General features: G+C 40.2%; 1 long non-coding RNA gene across 1 annotated transcript; it reads left to right on the plus strand.

The window, feature by feature from the left end:
* Window positions 1–5,252: 5,252 nt before the first annotated feature.
* On the plus strand, window positions 5,253–6,237 carry LOC135777738 (uncharacterized). The gene is made up of 4 exons (XR_010544320.2): window positions 5,253–5,498; window positions 5,597–5,729; window positions 5,812–5,912; window positions 6,023–6,237. It is a non-coding gene; the product is annotated as an uncharacterized lncRNA (long non-coding RNA).
* The last annotated feature ends 2,965 nt before the right edge of the window (window positions 6,238–9,202 follow it).

Raw genomic sequence — 9,202 nt, forward strand, 5'->3', positions numbered from 1 at the left:
AACCAAATTTTCCTCAGTATTTCTCTCTCCACTTTATCAGAGCTTTGATTCATGCGTAATGACGCACACATGCGTAATGACGCACACATGCGTAATGACGCACACATGCGTGATGACGCACACAAACACAAAGCATCAGCAGACATTGTAGCATCAAGCTAGCGGCAAAACGATAGAAAAATTTATAAATTATGGACATCAAGTGGATAAATCTAGGATGTAAGAGTTTGGATGCATTGCTGAACAACTCCGAAAAGAGGCACAAGTTACAGGCTGGATAGAAAACCTTCTGTAAAGGCTAGAAAGACACCACATATGATGGCTAAACCCTCAACTATTAGCAGAAAAAAACGGTAAGAAGCTAAGTTTTACGGTTATTAAATTATTTAACAATAAATCGGAGGAGCCGTTTTCAATCGTCGACGATTGATTCGGTTTCTGAGGGTTAATAAATTAATGTATTGCATTTAATTGAATACAGAATTACAGAGCCAAAAAAACACTCCACCCATACGTTTTATGCATAAATATGCACTATATACACCGCCATCAGGTTAAATAGCCTCTCTAATTACACAATAATGGATGAATCTGCATTAAGAAAATGAAATTTACCATTAAAAGGCTGTTTGATATGTGTTGCTAACGTTATCCACTAAGACCGTTTCTCAATCCGAAGGCTGTAGCCTCCGAAGGGTCGCATTTCTTATTTCAGAAATGGTCTTATTTCAGAATATTAACTTTGAAATTAACTTTAAAATATTGATTATTATTCTTAGTTAATCGTTAATTGTTGTAATATGCTTATGACTTGCGAATGTAATGCTCAGTTAACTTAAATAAACCAGGCTTGATGCCGTATGCAGCAGCCTGCCTATGCGAAAGGGCTCTGATTCTACCGCTGTTCATTTAACCGTAACTCCTGAAGCATTTGCGCAATCAAAAAGTTTGAATTGTTCCTAAAAGACGACAATTGCACTTTTTTGAAATATATGGTTTAATACGGTACTTTCTTGCTTTCCGTCTGCCAATCGCTGCTGTTTGTGGAGAGCTGAAGGGAAAGCGCGTTAGGTTCAAGTGCATCGCAGCAGAGAGCAATATTAAAGTCTAAAATATAAAACTGTGTAACACTAAAGTTGACACGCTGTTGGTGGCTAGTGACTCGACGGCCCGACTGTTTAAGTTGATTTTCAATAAAGCAGCATTGAGTTTTGTTCGCTTCTATGTCCTCTATGTTTCAGAACCTGGCAAATGCTCAGGTAAGCCACGGGCTTATAATTACCCCGAAAAAGATTTTTGCTTATAATTTTAAGGATTGTTTCTCGCCAAACCCACAGTAAACAGTCAGATCACAACACCTGAAATATAGCTTATGGCACGATTTGCGTGGATTATGACAAAGGGCGGAACGTTTCTTTTTAGAGACCCACCATCATACACTTTCTGCCTCCGCCATTAAGTTAGTTCTTCAGCGTTTTAAATTACTATTTTATTTTCTGCCGACAACGCTTTTTGGGAATGAAAAGAGGTAAGAAATTTAAGACTTGGGTAAAATAAATTTAAGACCTGGGATAAAAATCTGGGTGTTTTTAAGGCCTTAAAATTAACATTCTGAATTTTAGACTTTTTAAGACCCCGCGGGAACCCTGCTCTTTTAGGGAAATTACTCTTTAGGTGCTCAGCTGATGATGCGCACAGGGAGAGGCAACGCACACACTATACTCAAAACAAACTCAAAACAAAAAGATGCAGAGCCGTGGAATACTGCGAGTGTCCGCTGTGTTAGTACTGCTTGTCAACCAACTTCAGCAACCGTTCCCAGAAGAGCAAGTAGCTTCTCAGTAGCAGATATTGCCGGCTTTCGAAGCGAAAAAGCTAATTTCCATATTTGCACCTGCTGCTTATATAGGCACCTGGCGGGGCGGCGCCATCATTATGCAAATATCTCAATGCCAAGTTCATTGGCGTTTTAGTAGTATACGAAGCAGATTAGTCTCTCTAAGCGAGTTCCCAATTCGTCGGTCACAACGTGACGTCATAGTGACCGACTGAAAGGAAACATTTGTACAACCAAAATAACATAATAAACATTTGTTTTTACAACAACTGGTGTCGATTCATCATTTAAACATTTATATTTACATTAAATGAACTCACCACGTCCAAATGGTTTATTTCAGCAACTCAACGGAATAATTAACCCATCAAACACGTTTGAAACAAAATAAAAGCTGAATTCACTCAATCTCTTCGTATTATGTTTAACTTTAAGTATATTTATGATTATTTTCAACTTTTTAACACAAATACATCCACTACTAAAGTTTAGTTTTTCCTCTGGTCTTCTCTCCTCTCTGGTATTGCGCAATCTGAACGCAACAGGACGTGAAGCAGGTAGGCGGAGCCTATTACTTACGGTCTGATTGGTCAGAGCAAACGCTCATCATTTTTGCAAAATACAATTTTTAAACAGTTTATGAACTTTAAGAATTACTAGTTTTAACTTATTTACATGACATTTAAACTCCAAAGCATTTATATAAATATACATGCATTGTTATGTCTTTATATATAACCCTTATGTATCAACTCCAGTCCTCGGGACCCACTGCTCTGCACATTTTGGATGTCTCTTATATCTGACACACTCAAGCCGTTTCTCAATGTCAAGGAAGGATCCTCGGAAGCTAGAATTTCGAGGATGCTACGTCATCGACGTCCGTCGAAGGACTGTTCCAATGTCGAGGATCCTCGAAATTTCAGCCAAGGACTGAGTCCTTCGTTTGAGAAATATCCCATATACAGGAAAGGATGCAAATTTGTATCCTTCGCGCTCTTCACGCGCTGAAATCACCCACAATCCTATGCGCGCAGCACCGAAAGCACACCTTTCAATCACGCAATGACGTAATGACGTGCACTTGCTAGCCTGTTCCATTTAACGTGTTCTCCGAATGCTTAAAAGGAGCCTCGCCTAGCCTCTGAAGGAAGTGACTTTTAAGGACTAGTCCTGCCAAGGAAGTATCCTTGACATTGAGAAACGGCTTCAGTTCAGTTCATGAAATCTATCCTAACGAGCTGATGATCTGAATCAGGTGTGTTAAATAAGGGAGACATGCACAATATGCAGAGCAGTGGGTCCCGAGGACTGGAGTTGAGAACCGGATGAGACAAGACAGGAACACCCAACATCATCATAAGATGAACAATTATCCAGCACGGGACAGTAGACACAAGGGCATTAAATAAGGGAAAAAAAACTAGGTAACGAGGACACACAGGTGAAGGGCGTTAACTAATAATGAATTTTTAACAAGAAAACAAGAGGGCAGGGTCAAGACTTAAGACAGGAGAGCACGAGGTACACAAAACATAAACGCAGACTATGTCAGTGGTTCTTAACGTTATTCCTGGAGGCCCACTACCCTGCACATTTTGTATGTCTCTTTTATCTGACAGACTCAGTTCAGTTCATGGAGAGCTCTTATAATGAGCTGATGATTTGAATCAGGTGTGTTTAAAGAGTTCACACTTACAAATAAGTCAGATAGAATTAATGATATGCGTATTTGGTGTGCTGTCCGAGGAGAGGGCTCTGAGCTCGGTATTTGGCCCGAGCCCGGAGCACTCCCCCACAAAGAGAGGGCTCCGGGGTCTGTATTAGGCCCGAACCCAGAACACCCCCCCCCCCCGTATTCAGGTTAGGAAGTAACCAAGTAAGTGTGAGGAGACGGGGTGGTGGAGGGTACTAAGAACTATCGAAGAACTTAGGTGAGTTGGCTGCATGTTTATATATGCTTCCACTGATGCCGATCAGGTGGACACCTGATTGCTGATTGTTGACAGCTGGTCGTAATTACTAGATCGATTGGCAGATTATTTGAACGTGCTCCTCTCTAACTTTGTTAATAAAACATAATTTAAAGAGTTCACACTTACAAATAAGTCAGATAGAATTAATGATATGCGTATTTGGCGTGCTGTCCGAGGAGAGGGCTCTGAGCTCGGTATTTGGCCCGAGCCCGGAGCACTCCCCCACAAAGAGAGGGCTCCGGGGTCTGTATTAGGCCCGAACCCAGAACACCCCCCAAAATTGCAAACTAATGTCGGACAGCAGCCTGAGGTTGTATTGGTAGCCCCCCAAAAACTTTGCAGCATTGCAGTAGTAGAGAAATGATTTGAAATTAACCCCCCAAAAAAGTTAAGGGTAGGAGAAGGTATTTGCATAATCGAGCGTGACCGTTCAACCGGGAGGGCTCTCGCAGCATCCGACGGGGCTTAATGCTCACAGCATCGGACGGGTAAGCCCCGCCAGCAGTTGAACAGCGCAACCGTGATTCTGGATCGAGTTTAGGCGTTCAACCGGGAGGGCTCTCGCAGCATCCGACGGGGCTTAATGCTCACAGCATCGGACGGGTAAGTCTCGCCAGCAGTTGAACAGGACGCGCAGCGGAAGCGTGATTCAGAATCGAGTTTATCCGTTCAACCGGGAGGGCTCTCGCAGCATCCGACGGGGCTTGCTCACAGCATCGGATGGGTAAGCCCCGCCAGCAGTTGAACAGTAAGCTATTATGAACGGCGCTAGCGTGATTGGGGATCGAGTTTAGCCGTTCGACCAGGAGGGCTCTCGCAGCATCCGACGGAGCTTAATGCTCATGGCATCGGATGGATAAGCCCTGCCAGCAGTTGAACAGTAAGCTATTATGAACGGTGCTAGCGTGAATGGGGATCGAGTTAAGCCGTTCGACCGGGAGGGCCCTCGCAGCATCCGACGGGAGCTTTGGAAGAAATTGCTCACGGCATCGGACGGGTAGGCCCCGCCTGCAGCCGAACTGAGGTTGCCCACTGCATTCAGTCGGGAGGGTTCGACCAATGCATCAAAGGGGGCTGGGACACGGGAAAAGCCCCTTGCCTCCTATGAATGGGGAACCCACGCCAACACGAATGGGAGCGTCCGGCGACGTGTAGAGCTAAGCTTGCAAGCGAACTGTTTTGTGTTGTAATACTGTATTTCATAAACAACGTACCATATTTACACACGTGTATGTTGAATTATGCAGACTATCGTTTTTTTATCGATGTTGGTTTAGACATGTTTACAAACTTGCTAAGTTACCAGCTAAACTGTTACCGGTAAAATTTGTTCTCATGATCAAACTCAAGAAACTCTAAGTACAGATGATTTGTTTAAAGTTATATGTATTTTACTGTTGTATTTACTTGAAGCTTTCTTAGATTTTAAAACGAAGTAAACACGTAATGTGTGTTGCTAATGTTGGGCCATGTAATATGTAATACATTAACGTTTTAATGAATAGTCTAACGATTTATAGTCATGGTACTCTATTGTTATAATATGTCTTTTTGACTGAATACATGTTTGTTTTATTTGTCTATATCTTAGATTCGCAGCTGGACACATCCTTCTACACTGTATGCAAACATGCAACATCATAACACACAGTACAAGGAGTCAGACTGGCATATGAGGAGCAAAGGTGTGTAACACACATGATGTATTTAGCTAGTGAAACCACTACCAGTCTTAAATGTATAACTGATGATGACAAAGTTTTTTTTCTCTGCATAATCATAGGAACCCAGACAGTAGCATCGTTTCACAATGTTTCCATCACCATCATCAGTGGATGCCTTTGCCGTCCGTAGCCTGAGATTTCAGATTTGCAGCAAAAAAAATTTATTTTCTCATTTATTGGAATGCTATGCAGGTATTTAAATATTTTAGTAACTGTGTTAAATAAAGTAGTATTTACTTTTACAATAAATTTATGCTTGCTTATATTTTTACAGGTTGTACCTTGCAGCCATCCATTACAATGTCACCAAGCCGTAACAAAAGCAGGAGAGGGAAAGTACAAGGCTATTTTCCCAAAACACACAAATGACATACCGTAAGCAGTAATGTTTTATTTCAAATACATTCATAATTAAAAACTTAATGTATGAAGCAGGGAAATAAATGATCAAAACAAAAGATTTATTGACTGCAATATTTGTACAGTTATGTGGATGATGTGATCAGGCTTGTGTTTGATGAGGTATTTGAAGATAAGCTGAAGGAAACCCCCATTCCAATGGACCTGGCATCACAGTTTGAAAGACCTTCAAAGGAGGACGTGATTGCATGCCATCTTCAGTGCAGGGGTCGTCGAAAGCCAAAATTGTGACCGATCTGATCAGGAAGCTCCAAGCATATCTGGAGAAAAACACACGACAGGATGAGAATGAGAATGAGCTTTTATTGCCAGGTATGTTTACACATACGAGGAATTTGTTTTCGTGACAGAAGCTCCGCAGTACAACAGAATGACAGTGACAGAACAAAAAAACACATAATAAAGAATAAAAAATACAAATATATAGACAGTGAATGACAATATACAAATGACAATTGTAGGCAGGTATATTACAAAGTGAAGTTATGTATGTACATATATATTGTAACAGGTCTAGCCTGTTACTAGATGTAGTTCCATTCCTTACCTGTAGGGGGCAACCTTAAGTGTGTTGAGTTTGTATAAGGTAGGGCACAGGTAGAAGAAAAAAGTATGGCTTCCACCAAAGTTTATGGTTTACCAGTGTTTGCACTGGGTTCTTTGAAAGGCCTCTTGATGGGAAACATTTGTTTCTGTTGCCATTGTGAGTATTTTTACTGTGATGTTTTGACTTTATATGAAAATTTTGTATTTCTGGTATGGTTTGTTGTGTATTATTAATTAATACAAACTTGTAATTGAGTTTATTTTGTATTCATAGAAGGGGCTTTTTGTGTCCATCCCATTTCATGCTTAAAGCATATTACAGACAATGGACCGAAACTATGATGGATTAATTGTATTTGGAGTTGGAAGAATGTAGCTTCTTTGTTCAAGTGTAAGATGATGGAAATGCTTTAAGTACAAAGAAGAAGCCTCAACACAGATAAACTCATCATCTTTAAGAACATTATTTGCTTTTTATCAGCATTTCTGGACTTCTTCAAAACTGGACATCTACTCTGATAAAACTGTTTTGCCAATATTTGCATTCATTTAAAATATGTTGCTTAAAGACATGTGTAAGATTGTAAAGCTGAGTAACACTGTGTTAGGAAGGTTTAAGGTGCTTGATGTTTCATATAAATAATACTAAGCAAAGAAATTGTTCTTTTTGTTTTGGCTGCCTTAATTTACCCAGTGATCTTGTCATCATTTATGTGGAACCCCCCCTAATTCAGATATATAATTAACTTTGTTTTTTTTTAAGTTTGAACAGAGTTATTATATAGTGGCGCCTGAACAGGGACCCATTTGTGTATGATATATTGTTTGTACTGCTGACTAAATATGGCAAGCCAAGAGAATAGTGATGAGGAAGAGCAAGGTCCCAAACTTGACTTTTCCTCTGAAGCTTTTCTGAGCAGACGAGAACCTATAAAAGAACTAATTAATACCTTTAGTGATCTGTATGTTGATTCTGAAGAGGAAAATGAGAGAAGTGAAGTTGAGCAAATGTCTGAGCAACAGAATAGAACATCTTTGTCACCTATACCTGTTAAAGAACAAGAAGAAGTTCAAGAAGAAGTTCAAGAAGAAGTTCAAGAAGAAGTTCAAGAAGAAGTTCAAGAAGAAGTTCAAGAAGAAGTTCAAGAAGAAGTTCAAACACCTTTTGTAACATTATTAGAACAGTTAAATGACAGAGTTAACAAACTGGAGAGTCGTTTTGAGGAATGGGTTCAGAAGGGAAATGAAGGTGTTACTATAGCTGAATTGAAAACACAGTGTACGACTATTGAAGAAAGAATGATATACCGGTCTGGAAGAGAAAGTGAAAGAATTCAAAAGAAAATGGAGCTTGAACTACAAGATCTGGGCAAATCAATGGTGGATTGTTTGAAAAGGCGGGATGTTCAAATTGAGCATAAATTGAAATCCCTAACTTCTGTAATGTCTACTCCCATACAGCATCAGCCAAAATCTTCAACGCCTGCCCCTAGATATGCAGTTGACAGTCAAACATACAATGTTTCTAACGATCCTGTGCACTGCTCAGAAGGTATGTCTGGAATGCCCCTGCCTCCTCCTGTGAAATTAGAATTCCCAAACTTTAGTAATGGTGAAGAGGAAGATCCTGTTATTTTCTTAGAGAGGTGTGAAGAATATTTAGCTCTACGCCCTCTCTGTGATTATGAGATTCTTGCATCCCTCACCTCTGTGTTAAAAGGTACTGCTAAAGATTGGTGGCTGGCTGAAAAGAAGAATGTAAAATCTTGGCAGCAGTTCAAAGAAGTTTTTTTGCAGTCTTTCTTGAGTGAGGACTACGAAGAAGAAGTGGCAAGAAAATTAATGGAAAGAAAGCAGGGTGCCAAAGAAAATATAAGAGACTTTGCTTATCATTACAGAGCCTTATGCCTTCTCAAAAACAAGGATATGACTGACAAAGAAATTGTTCATGCCATACTACGGAACTGCAATCCGAGACTGGCTAGTTTGCTACGATAGTATATGATGATGATGATAACTTTATTAATCCCCATTGGGGGAAATTTGGTGTTACAGCAGCTCAAAAGACGTGAAAAAGACAGCAACAATAGTAATAATAATAATGATAATTAACATAATAATAATAAAGTGAAAAAGTATATGAATAAAGAACACCATACACATTTAAATACATAATACAGAATAATGACCGGTGTAGAATAGTAAGTTCTGTGAGGAGCTAACAGTGTTAAATTAAGATGTTGCATTAAAAAGTCTAACTGCAGCTGGAATAAAGGACCTGCGGAAGCGCTCCTTCTTACATTGAGGATGCAGCAGTCTTTTACTAAAGGTGCTTCTCAAGGAGCTTACAGTCTCATACAAGGGGTGAGAAGTGTTACCCATTATAGATTTTAGTCTAGCTAACATCCTCCTTCCCCCTATCTCCTCTATAGTATCCAGAGGGCAGGACATAACAGAGCTGGCCCTCTTCACCAGTTTGTTTAGTTTATTCCTATCCCTTTCAGCACACCCAGCTCCCCAACAGGCCACTGCAAAAAAGATAGTAGATGCCATCACAGAATCATAAAAAGTTTTTAACAAAGACCTGCACACACCGAAAGAACGCAGCCTCCTCAACAGGTGCAGACGGCTTTGGCCCTTCTTGTACAGGACATCTATATTTGTGGACCAGTCTAGTGACTTGTGAAAGTGAACACCCA

The sequence above is a fragment of the Paramisgurnus dabryanus genome, chromosome 22 (genome assembly GCF_030506205.2).
Source record: "Paramisgurnus dabryanus chromosome 22, PD_genome_1.1, whole genome shotgun sequence".
Classification (NCBI taxonomy): domain Eukaryota; kingdom Metazoa; phylum Chordata; class Actinopteri; order Cypriniformes; family Cobitidae; genus Paramisgurnus; species Paramisgurnus dabryanus.